Below are 19,303 nucleotides of genomic sequence, written 5' to 3' on the forward strand. Positions count from 1 at the left end.
TAGGTAAAAAAGAATCTATCAGATCCATCACTAATCTTGAGGTTAATGAAGGAAGGCAATAAAGCAATTGCATGGTTAAGTACAATTGGGAAGAAAGAAAACTGATTTTCTATGCAATTCTGAAAAATGATTTATAGTACAATAGGAAAAGAGACTTTAATCGATCATATAAAGGAACTGTTTAAATGTAAGAATTGGGTGAGCTACTAATTAAACATAATTAATCAATATCCATGGACTAAAAGTTTTTCATTAATTTGTAAAACTTGATCCCATAGTCACAAATTAGACAACACATAAATTCCATATGGTTAAAGCAAGATGACTTGTAGTGAAAATCTTCTGTCTTAACCCATATAATAGATCTTCTGTCTTGGCCATCAAGGTAGAAGTGGGGAAATAAAAAATGGAAAAAAAATCACAACTTTCTCAAAGGAGAACTATGCCACACGTTAAAAAAAGTGGGATGCTAAGTAAGCTTCCATGTCATCATATATAATAAGTAGAAAACTCATTGGACTCTGAAAGGACAACATAAGGGCCAGACTTGTTTGGTTCAGCGTGAACAAGGGAACAAAAAAAAATGCAAGGGATAAGAAATGTTGGAGTTACTCTATTTGTCAAGCTATTAAGAAGCCATGTGGCAAGAAAGGAGGTAAAAAACTAAACCGTTCTCTCTTCTTATATATATACTAGGAGGTTTTCGGCTGTGCCAAGCACAACCTAGGTCCCCTATAATCTGTTATCATATATTTTTGTATAAGATAAGATTAACAGTAATGTTTGTGAAATAGCATTCTTAAAATCATAAATTACCAATCAAACATGTGGCTAACAATATAAGACTAAACAAAATCAGAAAACCATCAACATTGCAAAAGATAAGAGAAGATGACAAAAGATTGGCAAGTAAATAGCTTGATATCTTCAAGTGCAAGTTAGGCTTACAGAGACGGGAGATGACATGCTGAATACTTAATATAAAGTGCAATGATAAGCTGCAATTACAAAATATCAAATATTGAGATCCATTAAGTTGCACAAAAGAACAATTTCTTAATGGATGTCAATATTGTATCAAAAGATGCAAGATTAGCAATTCAGCTGTAAAGTGCTTCAAGATTAGCAAGATTAGCAATTCAAAAGACTTCAAACAAGTTCAGAGTTCACTATCACGCTGCTTCTTCAAGGGATTTCCAAGTGCAAGATTAGTTGGAGCGAAAGCTGAGAGTGCATTGGTGGGCATGGGGCAGGTGTATTAGCTTCAGCAGAATTTGATCCAATTTCAAGAGGTACAGTTCCAAAAACCAAGGCTCTCTTTGTTGGCGGCACTTTGTTTGCAGTAGCAGAAGTTTCGGCGATGGTATCCAGCAGTTTTTTGGTTGATGAACTGAAAAATTCATTTTTGTTAGCAGACTGCAGCCAGTAGTATGAAGGTCTGGAATTTTTTCATTCGTTTCTGCAGCCGTGATTGCCATTGGAATGTGAGCTAATTCCTCAGTAGTGTATACCTTGACAATATTATACTTGCCTTCCTTCTAGCCTTGATAATCTGCCTCATAGTTGCGAATGAAACACACAATCGAATGTTTTCCGATTGCAGATGCAGGTCACTAGAAAAGTTAAGCTCCTACAGTTTTTTGTTTTAAAGTATAAATAATTATCAAGTGTATCCTAAAATATTAGCTATTTGTTTGGAAGTAGAAGTTCTTATTGTAGATTTTGACTTGGGCAATGATATTCAAATTGTGAGTAACTTCATGTTGTGCAAAAAGAATTGGATCCCAATCATAAGTTATGGAAGGAAACAAAACATATTATACCCAAGACATTATGAAATTACTGTGTTTGATAATATACATGAACATTGGAGCTGCGGTAGTAATAAACATTAAACTACTTATGACACTGAGAATTGTCTTAGCCTTACCACAAGATATACAAGTATGGACAATTCACAAAGCACAATTGCAGAGCAAGTAAAGACTAATCGAATTGGCCAGCCATAGTGGATTCCTTACCTGTTTTATTTATTTATTTTTTTTGTATACAAACCTGTAATGTTTTCAATGAAGTACGTAGCTATTGGTAAGAATTCATGCAATCCAACATGTAGTGCATAGTTGTATCAATGCAAATGAATAGGTTGTTTGATAAAGTATGATAAAAGATCAGTAATCCAGTCTAACTTTTCTATTTTTCAAGCAAATTAAATGCAAGTGCAAACTTGGATGGCAAAGGGGAGAAACTGGAAAAAGCTTAGACAGTGAACGAGATCTAGGAAAACCAAATTTCTAATCATCACGTTTAGGTTCCTAATGGGTAGGACCTGTATAGGTATTAATAGTTCCAATTATTTGACTCATTCTGGAAAGGTAGTTCCAATTCGATTGAGATTGGATCCGGACATGGATATGGTTTGGATATATCCAATCCTTAAAAGCTAATGTCATGTGAAGAATGTCCAATGCTCGAATTTTCCAATCGTGAACAAATTTTATTAGTATAAAATATACCGTTCCTAAGTCGTTAGTAACTTTTATAATGGAAATAGATGTATCTATTTACTTATTTACCTAAAACTAATCAATCTGGTACAACGCGGGTTAGAAGAGGTAACTCCATATTCCTTTTAAAGGTTATCTCAATTGGATTCAAATCTTAGACCCAAGTCCAGAATAATGTACACGTTGGCAACCATCATTACTTTTTCCTGTTTCCCGACCACCCTCTGCATATCCTTTTGTTTTGTGGGTTTTTAAAACAAAATGTCTAATAAAACATTAAAAATATAGTTGCTAAGGGGTTAGTAACAAATTATAGGGAACATATTTGTACCTATTTAAGTATTTACGAAAACTAATCAAATCTGGCAAAAAAGGGGCTGGAAGAGGTAACTTGATATCCTGTTTACAGGGTATCTCAATTGGACTCAAATCTCAGACCCTTATCCAGAAAAATGTACCCATTAACAGCCATCATTGTTTTTTTTCTAACTACCATCACCCCTCGTACTTTTGCTTTATGGATTTTTTACAACTAAATTTCTAGTAATTTATCCTCACACAACAGCAAGAATTTGATAGTTTGTGGCCTCAATAACTAATAGAAAAGATACAAGCATGAAAGTTCAAATCTGCAGGCAAACCAATTGCCTGAGTATCACACACAAAAACAACCCAAAAATGGAAAACAAAAATGAAACTAGCAATTCCACCAGAAATAAAACCCACATGATATATAGGAAACTTTCAGGCCAGCAGAAATATAGGAAATTGTAACGGCCAGCAGAAATATAGCCATATGAAATTTAATGTAGTTGAAGGGGAAAAAGATGAAGTCTATGAAGGAGAAAAAGAATTGACAACATTTAGTCAGATGTATTAAGCTGGTAGTTGTATTATCATGCATGAGTAGGTCTATACAATATGCCGATATATATATATATATATATATATATATATATATATATATATATATATATATATATATGAGCTCTTTGTCTGTTTTAATAACATTTGACCACTACTAACTTCGTCAAAGAGACCATCTATTGAATTTAAGCGTTGGCTTGTCTTTCTTTTTGGCATTCCATATTAGGGGTGCAAACGAATCGAGCCGTTCGCGCTCGAGTCGAGCTCTAGCTGGTCGAGCCAGAGTCGAGCTCGAGCTCAAGCTCAAAACATTAAGCTCGTTAGCTCGCGAGTCGGCTCGTGAGCTCGAGTATATATATATATTTTTTTATTTTTATTTTTAATAGTAAAATTACATAAATATCCTTAATATTTTATTATTTATTAAGAAAAAATATTATTTTATTTATTTTTTTAAAAATAAAATAATTATTTTTTATTTTTTTCGGGCTCGAATCGAGTCGAGCTCTAGCTCGAGCTTGAAAATTACTAGCTCATCGATCTCGAGCTCGAGTTCGAGTTCGATGAAATTAAGTCAAGGCTCGACTCGACTCGGCTCGTTTGCAGCCCTATTCCATAGCATAGCATAGAGGTTTGACTAATGATTAACTAACACAATAGCAACTAAAAGTGCATACACAAAGTTAGTTTTAACTCGAGCCAAGCATATCATGTATAGATACCAAGATAATAACCAAGAACTCAAGCATATACAATAAAGAAAACTTGCTATCAGATTTTAGGGAGAAGACCATATTTTATGTTTCTTAATGGTTATTAATGTTAATAAAAACTAAAACTTTCCAATAGAAAACATGCGGCCTCTAATTTAATTAGTAACATAACAGTTTCAAAACTCTAAATACGTAAAAAAAAAGTGCAAATCAAAAGCATAAAGCTTAAATTTGATCTTGAGTTTTTTAGACAAACCTCGTAGCAATGTATGCAGACTTGCAAGAACAACATACAAATAGCCTACAACGGAGGCAACTTCAATTTAAATGAAAATTTTGGTTTTGCAATTAAAGCAAAAAAAAAGAATAAAATTTAGTGCAGATAAAAGGGGAAAAGTTCAAAATTTTTTAAAAAAAATTAATAAATCAATATGAATAAGCAAGAGAGAAAAGGTAATTTATTGTTTTTTACCAGGTGAAAGATGAAAAAAAAAGATAGCAAAAAAAATAAACCATACCACGTGGGGAAAGTGAAGCAACAAGGGCAAAACACCAATTGTTTTTTTTCTTATTCTTAAACCAAATAAATGATCATGATTACTTGTGAAAAAGGCTTAAAGGAAGCATCAAATCTATCAATGATCTCTAGGTTGATCAATGGTTTAAAATTAAGAAGGTACAATAAAGGTTAGACAAAGATGGTGTTTTCTCTAAAAACTTTTCATGCCCTTGACAAGTCTAGACGAAACGAAATAGCAAACAAGCACACACTAAATTGCTTAATCAATAGTCACTTAAATGACTAAACAAGTTTTGCCAATATCAGCCTTTCTGCATTGATTTTAAAGATCTTTGAAAAATAGTTAATCACTCATATTCCTCATTTAGAACAACAACAGGTCACATATCTCATCTGAGATATTATAACTATATTCATTCTAAGAAAAACTATCTTAGGTTCTGTATAGCTTCTTATTTTTATGTGTTACCAAATTGTCCATTGTGATTAAAGAGAAAAGCAACAATAGCAGGAGGTTGAAATTAGTTAAAAAGGAACTTGTCATGTAATAATAACTTTAGCATAGCAGCCATAGCCCCAAAATCAGCACAAGCAAAAGTTTGTCTCACAAAATATATTGTGCCAATGACTTTGGCTCACAAAATCTGTTATTGATATCCATTACTACAATTTTTTTCCAGTGTATATAGCAATTTGATTGTTTGATAGTACATTGATTATATACAAACCAGTTGGCCAGAATCACATCAGCAAATGGATCTCTCCTTTTTCTAGGTATGCCACTAATAATATATTGGGAGCTAGATTGGTATCTTCACTTTTGACTTGTATTTTAGGTGAATGGGTAGCTGAATGGGTTGCAATAGGACATAAAAGAAGATTACCAAAGGGCTGCAGTAGCAAAATTCCAAATGTATGGGTGAGCAACATTTGGACACGATCACTGGACTCTTAAAAATGTCATCAACCACTGAAGTTTGGAGTGGATGATCAAGAATGTTTACATCAAACTTTAAGGTTTTACTAATTTTCTCCTTTATTTATTGTGCTTTATTTGCAAAAAAATAGTATGACTGTCAATAATAACACAATCAGCTACTCAAATAAGCAACCATTTGTTTCACAAAGGATCACACAAAACACATAGCACCAGTAAACTTAAAATAGATGAAGCAAAAACTGAAGAAAAACTACTAAAAAGAAAAGGGAAATATGAATTTTACTTATGAAAATATAGTCACAGAAACAAATAAAAGCTACTTATAGATTCAAGAAAGACAACAAACTGATCTTCAAGTTAAACGATTCCTTGACTGATGATATGAACCGTAGTAAAAGGAACCTATCTTCTTTTTTTTCCAGACGCAGGGGCTATCCGGGCCTTCGGCCCGACTAATCCCCCTGCGGCCCAAGAGGAGAGGCCCCATCCCCTCGAACATGGTAACCCTGGTGGGGGAGATGGACAACGCTTCTTGAGGAGGCTGCGTGACCAACCGAGCTACCCAATAGGGGCTAAAAGGAACCTATCAATTGAAGCATATGTGTATATTAGAATTTGTTAATCTGTCTATTATTCATACGTGGAAAATTTGACAAAAAAAAGGGGAAAGATTTTTTTCTCACCAAAGAGACTCCAAAGAAGGTGTAAAGGCCAGGATGCTTCTTGCAGTTCATAAGGCAGAGGAGCCAGCGGCATGCACTAATAAATACCTCTATTACATTTTTTTGATTTCATAATTCACTGGAAAAACTGCAGCCTAAATGAATCGAAAACCAATTTCTCATCATAACTGAAATAAGGAAAAAATCATATCTGAAACGATATTTCTCATCATTATCGTATGGCTGATGAGAATTGAATAGAAAGCATGATTTGAGCGGAAAATTGAATGGCAAAACTGATGAGAATAGAATACCATACCTAATCTAACAAAAAGTTCCGAATTTCCTTCCTTTGAAGTACAATTATCACGTGAGTGCCCAACAATTCTTGCAACATGAAATCAAAATAGAAAAGGGTTAATTTGATATTAGAGGAAGAGGAAAACACGGCATGTGTAAGCAAGAGTAGTTCAGCTGCTCCCAATTTTCCTCCTTTGAAGTACAAACACCATGTGAGTGACCAGCAATCCCTGCAACATGAAATGAAGTATCTGCAGGAGTAGCAGTTGACCTACTGGTTTGAAGAAAGAACTCACAAATCTTCATCAAAAACCCATCGCCTGAATCATGTAAAAATCCAAACTTTTTAGAGAATAGACATTTCAAACTGGGTTTGGTAGAATAGGCACTTGGAATTGGATTTGCTCAGTAAGGAATTGGAATTGGGTTTGGTAGAATAGGTGCTTGGAATTGGATTTTTGCCCAGAATAGACATTCGGTAGAGAGAAAAGAAGAAAAAGCTTCGGCGGCAACTTGAGAAAGAAACGGTTCAATTGGATTTCTTGAGAAAGGAATTGGAATTGGGTTTGATACAATAGGTGCTTGGAATTGGATTTTTGCTCAGAATAGCCATTCGGTAGAGAGAAAGGAAGAAAAAGCTTCAACAAGAACTTGAGAGAAATGGTTCAATGGCAAAAGAAAGAAAAGGCTTCAGACACTTGTCAAATAATTAAGAAGCCACATGGCAAAAGAAAGAATAGTGACGGGTTTTTACTACAAGTGCAAGTTAAATCCGAATTTATACCCGTTTGACTGCAAGTATACAGGTCAAAATCGTAATGTAGGGTATGTATCAGGTTGATCCCACGAGGAGCAACTTAAACAATTACTAGATTCTAATTTACTCTATTATTTAGATTCACAATATATTTGAGCAGAAAATTCAGAATTAAATCTAACTATAATCTTTTTACTATCTAAAATCCTTAACTAGATAATTGCAATATCACAAATGGAGAAAAACTCACCAAATACTTGAATCTAGAGATGTAGATTCCACTTATGACACAAATGATCCAAATGAATGAATTTAACACTTGTTACTACTCTTATTTAACCAAGGATTCATTTCTAATAATGCCAAATTTCATTCTCATGATAAAATTGGTCTAAAACAGCGTAGTTTTCCCTAATCTCTTGGTGAAAACTGAAACTACTCTTATTCATGCATGAAATGTAGATTTAATCCACTTGAGTGTAATTCTATTCTCATGAATTAACAACTCAAACTTCACTCATGTTATTCCATTGTTTTTACCATTTCTCAATGAATACTAACAACTATTGGTGATCAAACAACAATAAGTAATCAAGTATACATAAGTAGACAAGTTAATATAAGATACAACAAGTATAAGTCACATTCAATTCATATCACTTGGCCATAAGTTTCATCTACTCCCTAGATATAGAAATTTAGTTACTCATTGATGATATAACAATCAAACTCATAACTTCATTAATGTAAAACATCTCAAGTTACAAGTACAAGAAGGTTAAGAAAAGCTTAGCCAAGTTAATGGTGAAGCCCTCCAATTTCTGCTATGTCTTGCACTGGAAAATGATTACCAGATGAAGCCTCCAAGTATTCTTGCAAAATTAACTAGATAGAGAGAGTTTGCTAGAAGAAAATTTGACTACGGATGGATCCCCAGACATCTCCTAATGTCTCTGCATAAAAACTGCTCAAGAGCTTCATTTTTCCAAGTCAAATTCCACCTTTTGATTTCCAAATCTAAACTTTTTTAGGATAGTCAATAACCAATGTTTTTGACTTGAAAATAAGCCACCTTTCTTGCCCTTTTGTCTTCTAAAGCATGTTCGCCAAATTCTCTTACAACTTATAGCTGGAAAGTAGTCTGAACACAAGAGAAATGGCTGAGCAAATTGCAGATTCAAAACGCGACTACACAAAACGCGGCATCAACTCACGTTTTCAACTTAGCCTTGTTTCAACTGCGATTTTCTCTATGATGAAGGTCGAACTAGCTTTTGTACAAAACACAAATGTTGTAGCCCTTTGCGTTAGCTTTACAATGCTTCAAGAATCATCCAAATCGGAGCTTTGTGGCCTGATATATGATCGAAATACTATCACCTAGTCAAACCCCTGTTTCGATTTTTGACCACAGAATACAGCTTCTGTATTCCGACTTTTTGCCCATGAAAACAGCAGAATTGAATTTTGATGTCTTCATACCAATTGTAGGTCTCTTTCTTAGCTTTAAAATAATATAAAGATCACCTCAATCTGATAAGTGTAGCTCCAGATATAGTCGAAATACCGCAGAGTATCAAAACTGTCTTAAATTGCATTTCCTCACTTGAACGTTTTTCACTTTTTTTCTCTTTTAACCACTTGAATTCATCACCAATTATCTATTTTTCACCTCACTTGACATTCTTTGGTGATTGAATCATTAAACCAGCATAAAAATGAAGTTTTTACCACTAAAATCAATAGAAATGCAATAATAACCACTTTTACCAAACAATGTATATTTTTACCAAAATCTATTTATTTTAGTTATAAAACTAAATAATCAAATCAAAATCAACTAATAAAATGCACTTAAAAATACGTAAAATAAACCCTTATCAAATAGCCTTCTCTACTGAGAGAAAGGAAGAAAAAGTTTCAATGGCACTTGAGAGAAACGGTTCAATGGCAAAAAAAAGAAAAGGCTTCGGACACTTGTCAAATAATTAAGATGCCAAGTGGCAAAAGGAAAGGAAAGCACTAAACCTTCCTCCTTTCTTATATACAAGGTAAATACTAGAGGTACCTAGGTTGTGCAAGGCATAGCCAGGCCCCCTAGAACATTAGTTGAATACATAGTAACAAATGTTTTTGGTACATAATAAATAGAAATATAGGAGAAAATTTGAGTATAAAAATAATTAAATTTTTGCTGTGAAAATAAATTCTATCTATGAAGTCAGTCCCAATTTACTGTGATTTGAACAAAGATTTTTTAACCAATATTATGTGTACGTAACGATACCAAAAAGAAAAGAAAGCAAATCCATTTTGAGTGCATTGTCACTTTCATAGCAGTATAGTTTTAGTTGTAACTAAACAAAAAGTAGTCATAATGTTTCTAACACTTAAGTAATTAGAAAAAGTTTAGAAAGCCACCAAAACCTATTACAATCTTCAACATTAATAAAAACATACAAACTTGCATATGTTTCTTTCTTTTTTGAGAGAAGAGCAAATTAATCCATCTATTTAAATCATGCCTAATAGCATTACAAACAGGCAAGAATATTATCTCACTAAATAGATCTACAATACAAATAGCAACTTAATTTAAAAACATGAATTGCCATGTCTCTAGATCTACATATGCAAATTTGAATCCAACAATTTGTTTGATTGCAAAAATGTCTTCTTAATCAAAATAAAATTTTCTAATAATATTTTATCGAGTGACACTCTAAGTTAAAAGTTTCAATGCTAACTTCCACAACCAAATGCATTCCTTTGACAACTGCAATCATTTTAAATAGTCAAATTGACAAATTATTACCAACTCCTTCAGCCAAATAGTAATGATATGTCTAATTCCACACCTAACAATCACCTCAAATTCTAATTATATTATCTATCATTATGGACAATAAAAAAGGATAAAAGTACAAAGTCATATAGAACCAGTTTAAGTAAAAGATTTTGAAATCGAATTTTACACTTCTTTTATTCTCAGGCTATCATTTGCTAAAACTAAATGCATGAAAATAAACTACTTATCATGGATACAAGCTAGTAATTCAAAATGTTGAATAAAGAGATACAAAATATAATCTTCACATTCTAAATTGCTGTCCCCAATAATTATTTTACACATCATCCACCTTATCCAGTAAATAAGCACTTTTCACCATTAATAAACTTTATATAAATCAAAATATCAAAATATAATTACCTAGCCATAAATTAAGAGACTCTGTTTAATTTTTAATTCAATAGGCCTCATTATTTTCTTCTTGATCATCGTTTACCTTGGACCTTCATTTGTCAATTTGTTTCTCCACTACTCTAGCAATATCACCCTATTATCAAATAACAATTTTAATAAATAAAAAATTATAATTATAATGAATATGTATAATGGTGTTATTTATTTTATGGGGGGGGAAGTAGTTACAATTCTTTCATTGTTAGCCTAAAAATTCTTCATGTAATCACCACCCGTCTTCTTGTCAGCCTTAGGAAATATTATTCCAAAAATAATAAAGGGCAAAAAGTAGTTTCAGAATAAGTAAAATTTAAAAAGTCGAAAAAAAAAGATTTCTTTAGATTTGGGGAAAAAATATGCACAGCATCACATACCCCTTTAAGGCAGAAAAAAAGTCAAATGAAGAAGGAAGTGGCAAGAAAAGAAATAAGTAAAGGTGTTTGAAAAGAACGCAAAAATGACAAAAAAAAATATTAAATAGTACATACCAAAAAAAGACAATAAAAGTAGAAGATCATAAATCATGATTATTGGACTATGGAGGAAAGGAAGGACAAAAATGAAAGACAATCCATCAACTAATTCAATCGAGAAAAAAAATAGAATAAATTATTAGAATGAGGGGAAAAAAAAGAAAAGGAGTACAAAGTGGAAACTAAATAAGAAACTACAATGTATATGAGAATTTTTTTAATTTGTTTTTAGTCAAAAGAGAGAAAGGAAATAAGGTGAACAAAAGAAAAAAAAGCAAAATGAAGAAAAGAAAAGGAATGCGCCACATGTCAAAATAAGGGAGATCCACGGGAGGGGAGGTCTAACTGGACCTACGGGGGATCGATGAGAACGGACCAAACGAGTGCACTATACACCCATATGGAATTTTAGATAACCATATATTATGGCAATTGGTGAGAGGTAAGGTTTGAACTAGGGTTGCAAACGAATCGAGTCTAGTCGAATTTTGGACTTATCGAGCTGAGCTCGACTTAATAATAGGTGAGCTCGAGTTCGAGTTTGAGCTCGACGAGCAAAGAAAATTGAGCTCGAGCTCAACTCGACCAAGGAAAAACCAAGCTCGAGCTCGACTCGACAAGGCTCACGAGATGTAGCTCGGTTTCTGGCTCGCAAGCAGCTCGAATTTCTAACTCGTGAGCAGCTTGTTAGCTCGAGTTTTTGAAAATTAATCTAATAAAAATAATAAATAATTATTTTTTCTTAATAAATAATAAAATATTAGGGATATATATGTAATTTTACTATTAAAATAATATATATATATATAGTTGAGCTCGCGAGCCACGAGATTAATATTTTGAACTCGAACTCGAGTTCGATTTCGCCAACTCGACCTTGACTCGAGCGGCTCGGTTCATGATACGAGCAGTGGGACTATCAGTAGATCGTGCCAAGATGCTTGAGAGTTTTTCTCTTTTCTTGTTCCTTGGAAGCATCCCTTGATACAAAGTGAGTTATGTCTCCTTTATTCAAGTTTTGGCTTATCAATTCAAGACCATGTTGAATTGTGACGCCATTCTACCAACAAATCTTTGTTCGCTAATTCGTTAGGTTGTGGATTGAGATTAAATTCAAGGTTCACACCTTGGGGGTTAGAGGGGTTAAGATTTTTCCATCTTTGTATCCATAACTTGGTCAAGATAGATCCTTTCGTTGCCTGTGCAATTAGTTTCTTCTCGAACTGTCCTTAGAGAATCGAGTTCGTATATTCAAATTGGATAAGGATTTAGTCACTTATTTTCCTAACTACTTTTAAATGGCTCAAATAGCTCACATAGTTGGCCATATTTATTCATAATAATAACTACCTAACCAACTAAACAAGAAAAATCAAACAAAACAAAAGAAACTAAAAACATGAAAGTCAAATAGCTAGCACTACATCCTCTTCATGACTTCATGTATTTCAACGTGGACGGTGGATAGGTGGTCCATGTCATCATCCAATGGAAGATTGGACGGTTGAGATTTGCTCAACCCAATACAATGAACAGCTATGATTGAATGTGCATTGATGTGCCAAAATGCTTGAGGGTTTTTTCAATCCAATCCATGATGTTCAGGGCTCTATTGGAATACATGAAGTCGTGGAGGGGATGGAGCGCTAGCTATTTGATCTTCATGTTTTTAGTTTCTTTTATTTTGTTTCATTTTTCTTGTTTAGTTGGTTAGGTAGTTATTATTATGAGTAAATATGGCCAGTTATGTGAGCTATTTAAAAGTAGTTAGGAAAATAAGTGACTAAATCCCTATCCAAATTGGATTAGTCTTAGTGACTAAATAAGTGACTAAATCCTTATCCAAATTGGATTAATCTTAGTGGTTTAGTTTTTAGTTATAAAAAGACCTTTTCTATTCCATTGTAAGACAATTATGAGATGAAAAAAAAATTGAGAGTTTTTCTCTTTTCTTGTTCCTTGCGAATGTCCCTTGATATAAAGTGAGTCATGTCTCCTTTGTTCAAGTTTTGGTTTATCAATTCAAGACCACGTTGAATTGTAGCACCATTCTACCAACAAATCTTTGTTTGCTAATTCGTTAGGTTGTGGGTTGAGATTAAATTCAAGGTTCACACCTCGGGGGTTAGAGGGGTTGAGATTTTTCCATTTTTGTATCCATAACCTGATCAAGGTAGATCCTTCCGCTGTCTGATCAACTTGGTTCTTCAAGACAGGTTCTTGTTGGATCAAGTCAACTTGGTTCTTCAAGATAGGTCAAGTTCGCATTAGTAGAATCTATCTTGACCAGGTTATGGACACAAAGATGGAAAAATCTCGACCCCTTTAACCCCTGAGGTGTGAACCTTGAATTTAATCTTAACCCACAACATAACGAATTAGTGAACAAAGATTTGTTGGTGCAATGAGGCCACAATTCAGCATGGTCTTGAATTGATAAACCAAAACTTGAACGAATGAGACATGACTCACTTTGTATCAAGGGATGTTCCCAAGAAACAAGAAAAGAGAACTCTCAATTTTTATTCATCTCATAACTGTTTTACAATGGAATAGAAAAGGCCTATTTATAGCCAAAAACTAAACAACTAAGACAAATCCAATTTAGATAAGGATTTAGTCACATATTTAGTCACTTAGACTAATCCAATTTGAATAAGTGTTTAGTCATTTATTTTCTTAACTACTTTTGAATGACTCAAATAGCTCACATAGCTGGCCATATTTATTCATAATAATAACTAACTAACTAACTAAACAAAAAAAAATCAAACAAAATAAAAGAAACTAAAAACATGAAGATCAAATAGCTAGCGTTGCATCCCCTCTACGACTTCATGTATTCCAATAGAGTCTTGAACATCATGTATTCCAATAGTTGTAATTTCCTTCAAAAAGCTCTCAAGCATCTTGGCACGATCTAGTGATGGTTCCATTACTCGTATCATTCCCCTCCTCTTGAAAGCAATTCGTCCTCGAATCGAGATTTGACCAAAAGAAACACACATGTGTAGCAATAATAGGGGACTTTTCGTATTGTAAAAGGAGATGGAATTGGTAATGGAAATAAACTGAAATTTTTTTCCCACGCAATTAAGGATTGGAAATAATAGTTGTGATGGATTCCCAAAGATGCTAGAAATTGGACAGCAAAGGAAAGTTGTGTACAATGGAAAAAGGAAAGTCACCAACTTACTAATCCTAAACAAACTAGGAATTAGAAACTCTAAGGACTCTTCTACCACTTAACCACTGATGGATACCAAAAACGAAAAAGTAAACACAAACAAATACAATCTAATTTTTTTAAAAAATTTGGATGAATAGTAACTCTAATGAACAGTAACCCCCCGACGAACAGTATGCCACAGTATCCTTTTTTTTTTTTTTTTTTGCTTCTTACGGCAAGACACAAGGTTACGACTTCACTTGGAAGAAATTTAATTGGGAGTTAAATCCTTGAAAAACTTGTTTTCAAGAACGTAATCAGACCAAGAAATTCTAACCTCGATCAATCAAGGGGTAGGTCAGACTCAAGCAATAAAATCAAGAAAACAAGAATAAAAGTTTTTTGTTTCTTTTTTTTAAATAAAAAGGCAGCTAGGGTTTTGGTATAAAACAAATAGGAAAAATAAGAAAAGAAAAAGAATATTAAACTGGATCAAGAGCCAAAACTCTGATACCAACTAGAGGTGCAAACGAGTCGAATCGAGTCGAGTTTTGAGCTTATCGAGTCGAGTCAGGCTTATTTATATGAGAGCTCGAGTTCGAGCTCAAAAAATAGAGCTCGAGCTCGGCTTGATGTAAGAAAAGAAAAACTCGAGATCGACTCGTTTATGGCTCGCGAGCTTAGCTCGAAATCTGGCTTGCGAGTAGCTCGAGTTTCGCTCGATCTTCTAGCTCGCATGAAGCTCGAAAGTAGCTCGAATTCTAGCTCGTTTGGAGCTCGAGTTCGAACTCAAAAATTTCTGAAACTTTAAGCAAGAATACAGCATTTTTTCCCCATTTTTTGACAAAATTTGCGCATGAAATAACTACAATTTTTCACATATTTTTGATCTTGAGGCCTACAAATTATGTACTAATACAATCATAAATGTCCAAATGTCCACTAATACAAATTATCCAAAAATTATGCACTAATACAAATTATCCTATCCAGATATCCACTAATACAATTTATCCAAATGTCCACAAAAATCCATTAATACAAATTATGATAACTTCACTGATCAGGAATATATTTAGCATTGTCTCAACACATATTTGAAAAGACACATCCCCTCAGTCTCAGTAGGTTACCTTTGTAATCTTCCCTAATGCCAGCAATGGATCTACGAACCAACCTGCAGGCAACATGCAAGAGCTCTTTCAATCCATCAAGAACTTCAAAAGATAGAAACATACTCATTAAAATGAAATTATATGAGGAAATACAGGTCTTTTAGTCCAATTTTTCAGCCAAAGCTCAAAATATTACAAGCTATCACAAATTTACAACACAAAATATCTGTTGTAGACAGCTTGATACATCCAGTTGAAAAGATATATAGGCACGAAAGTCCAGCCCCAATTTCGTTAAGCTGTTTTAGTCTTTGTAATAACATTCTTTATTCTTAAATGGAACTTACCCAAAATTTTTAACTTTCCTGTTGACAAACAGAGGCTTATCCATAAAGGATGCAGCAAAGAAAGGGTATCTGCTTGCCAAAATTACAAAAAGTGACTAAACTAATTGGCTCCACACCTAACCAAAATATCTCAAATCTCTTTTTGAAACGAAGGAGAGACATAAAGATTCGATGTACGTAAATTAGAAAACAGACCTGTCTAAAATCTTGACAATATACAAGCCAACAATAGTATTTGGGTACATAAAAATAGCAAACACAAAATAAGCTATTCACAAACATAGATCTCTCAGCGGCAACTCATATCCAACAATCATAGTTCAGTACCAGCAATTGGCCAGAACAGAGAAATACTAATAACAGAGAACTCAGGTCTGAGAACTAAAAAGTGTTAATACCACTAGTTACAATTGACCAAAACTCTAAATAGGAAATTAAAGGTAAATTACCTCAAACATCTCCGAAGTCAAGAAATAAGCAACACAATCTCTTGTTTATCCTTCAATTTCTGAAAAAAAAAATAAAATAAAAAAATTAAGAAATAGTAAGACCGAATTTAAATATTATGTGTGATAATTTTATTTTTTTGTTACCTTTTCCCTTTTCTGCACTCTGTGTAACTTACGACACCAATCTCCAGCACACATCAACATTTCTACAGTTTCTGGAGCCAAGGAAGCACGGTAAGAGTCGATTACTCTGGTTCCAGTACTAAATGTAGCTTCTGAAGCTACAGTGCTTATTGGAATGGCTAAAATGTCAGCAGCCATCTTGGGAAGAATCTTGTATTTCGTTGTGTCTTTCCACCACTTCAAGGCATCCAAATTCACAATGTCTATTGTTGAATCATCTGCAGCTGTGAGGAGACCATCTTCAAAGTAGGTATCCAACTCATTCTTGATGGGTTGAACACTCTCAATGGTAGCAATATAGGTCAGAAATTCACTCATACCCGAAACATGGGACACTGATGAAGATGCACTACTGCTGCTCTTGGTTGGATGATCATTGTCGATTAGTAGTTGAGAAGATGATCCACTTTGGCCTGAAACAGGTATCTCCACATATTCATCATATAGGTCATACAAGGCTTGTCGAACCTTGCCTATATTGCTTTGCACTTCATGTGGAGGATAAAGCAATGGAAAGCAATAGTTTATAACTCTCATCTTGCATCTGGGATCCAAAATAACTGCTATAGACATTAACAAGTTACACTCTCCCCAGTACTTATCAAATTTCATCTTCATCTTTTGCACCATTGACCGGACAAAATCATCTTCATCATCAACCTTACTATCTAGTAGTACTTTAATCCGACAAACTTCATTTAGATATAAATTTGCAGTCGGATAATCACTACCAGATATCACATGAGTTGCTGTCCAAAAAGCTTTTAAAATATTGCACACTTTTGTAACCTTTTCCCAATCTTCCAAGGTTGGACAGAAATCATAATTTGGCTCTCTATCTCTGTACCTGGGAAAAACATCTTGATACTCCAGTGCACAAGTTAGCATCTCATAAGTAGAATTCCACCTTGTTTTGCAGTCATAAATTAGTATTTTTTCTGGCAACTGCAGCTGGCGTACAATTTCACCAAATTGAAGGCGTCTTCCATCTGTCTTATTGATAAACTCCACACTGTCCCTGATTGTTCCAACTATTTCCTTGATTTGACTAAGTCCATCTTGAACCATTAAATTCAGTATATGCGCACAACATCTCACATGAAACAACTTTCCTTTTGCTAATAGACACTTGTTTCGAGAGAAAGTGTCCTTCAAACATCTCAGTGCACTGTCATTATTTGAGGCATTATCGACTGAGACTGTATAAATCTTGCTCTCAATTCCCCAATTCGTTAAACACTTGAAAATAGCATCCGCAATTTGGATGCCCCGACATGGAGGAAGGACGTGCACAAAGTTGAGAACCCGTTTCTGCAATCTCTAATTGCTATCAATCCAATGCCCGGTTATGACCATATACTCATTTTTTGGTTCTTGGACTTCCAAAGATCTGTAGTCAAGCTAATTTTCTTGACTTTCTTTAATTGGTTCTTCAATTTTGTCTTCTCTCTTTCATAAACTGATGTGCAGTCGTTTTTGTTCATAGTCCGATTGATTCTTTGCCATTCCGGCATCCCTCTTTTTTGCATCAAATTGAAACCTTCTTCCTTCACAATTGAAAATGGATGCTCATGCATAAGCACCCATTCAGCAGTAGCCTCTCTCATGGCTGCCATATCAAACCTCCCAGAGTGAAGGTAGGTTTGAGAAGCTTCGGCAGAATCAGCAGATGGGAAATTGATCTTTGTTTGTTGTGTTGCTTTTTTGAGCTTTTGCAATCGGATAGCACATGACTTCCTATGCTTCAGCAAACTTGAAGTTGTACTAGTTTTCGTCTTCTTGAACTTTGCATGGCAATGAATACACTCCGACATAAGAGTTTTTTGATGGCCAACTTCAACATCTTTGAAGTCATCCCATGCTACTGATTTTTTTATTCTCTTTTTTTTTTTCTGAAAAGCATCCAAGCCATCATCCGCATCAGCTTCTTCCACGACTGTTTGAGTGGTTGTATGTGTATCACCTTCTAATGTTTCATCTTCACTCCCTAATTCTTCATCACCAAGAGATAATTCCAGCTCTTCGTCAATGTTAACAGCAATACCCTTGTCAGAGATATTCACCGGACTAGCGGAATCACCAACTGATCTATCAATTGGTGAAGACTACTCTTGGTTGGACGTATCCATCTTATATTCTCAATTTCTTTTAACTATACCAAAAAAAAAAAGGAACATGAGCAGCATTCTCTAGTCCCAAAACAGATTACTATTACTAGTAAACAAGTTAGTAGCAGTAATTATTTTCAAGAAACAATAGGACAGCAAGGCTCATAATGACAAGAACATACATGACCATGGAATGATAATAAGTAGCTTGTACTGTCAAGTGTCAACACAGTTTTCACCCCCAAAGAAACAAGTAATTAAACAGATGTCTCCTTAAATGCCACTATCCCATAGTTACTACAAGATCTGGAGCAATATCAAGCCTCTTAGCACTGTCTGCATTTCATTTTAAGCATTATTATTATCAGAATCCAAAAAATTATACTCCCTCCGTCCCAAAATAAGGGACGTTTTTAGGGATTCTAACTTATTATGCACAGTTCAATCAATTTGAATGTGAGACATTTTTTTCCAATCGTGCCCCTTTGACCGATATCAAATCTTAATTGTTGTCTATGGTGATGTGAAAAGAATCTGTGGGTCCATGTAAAATGTAAGCTCTTTTTCATGCTGTTGCCAAGCACGCGCCTATTTATGGCCATCAAAATTTTTGGTGCTATCCACGCACCTTTTTTTTGGATGTCTATTTATTGCTTTTGTGGGTTCCATCATACTTGTTTTTTATTTTATCAATGTCTCTTTTGAGGCTACAAATGGAATGTTAGAGAAAAAATTGTAGTGTGGCTCAAATTTTGGGACATGAAAAAAGGTGAACTATGATAATAACAATGGGACGGAGGGAGTACAATTTTAAGCATTATTATTAGCAAAACATGGGACATCACAAATTTGGAACCAATCTAGGCATAATTATTATAGACAGTGTAGAAATCATAAGTGCCAGAGCTCATGGTAGAGAAACAAGTGCAGAAATCCAGACCCTTCAACA

General features: G+C 34.2%; 1 long non-coding RNA gene across 1 annotated transcript; it reads right to left on the reverse strand.

Annotated features, from left to right (window-relative positions):
• Positions 1–5,801: 5,801 nt before the first annotated feature.
• Positions 5,802–7,188, reverse strand: LOC140010140 (uncharacterized). Its single transcript, XR_011817393.1, has 3 exons — positions 6,529–7,188; positions 6,231–6,364; positions 5,802–6,130 (listed from the first exon to the last, which is right to left on the reverse strand). It is a non-coding gene; the product is annotated as an uncharacterized lncRNA (long non-coding RNA).
• Between the last annotated feature and the right edge of the window lie 12,115 nt (positions 7,189–19,303).

The sequence above is a fragment of the Coffea arabica genome, chromosome 7c, assembly GCF_036785885.1.
Source record: "Coffea arabica cultivar ET-39 chromosome 7c, Coffea Arabica ET-39 HiFi, whole genome shotgun sequence".
NCBI lineage: Eukaryota > Viridiplantae > Streptophyta > Magnoliopsida > Gentianales > Rubiaceae > Coffea > Coffea arabica.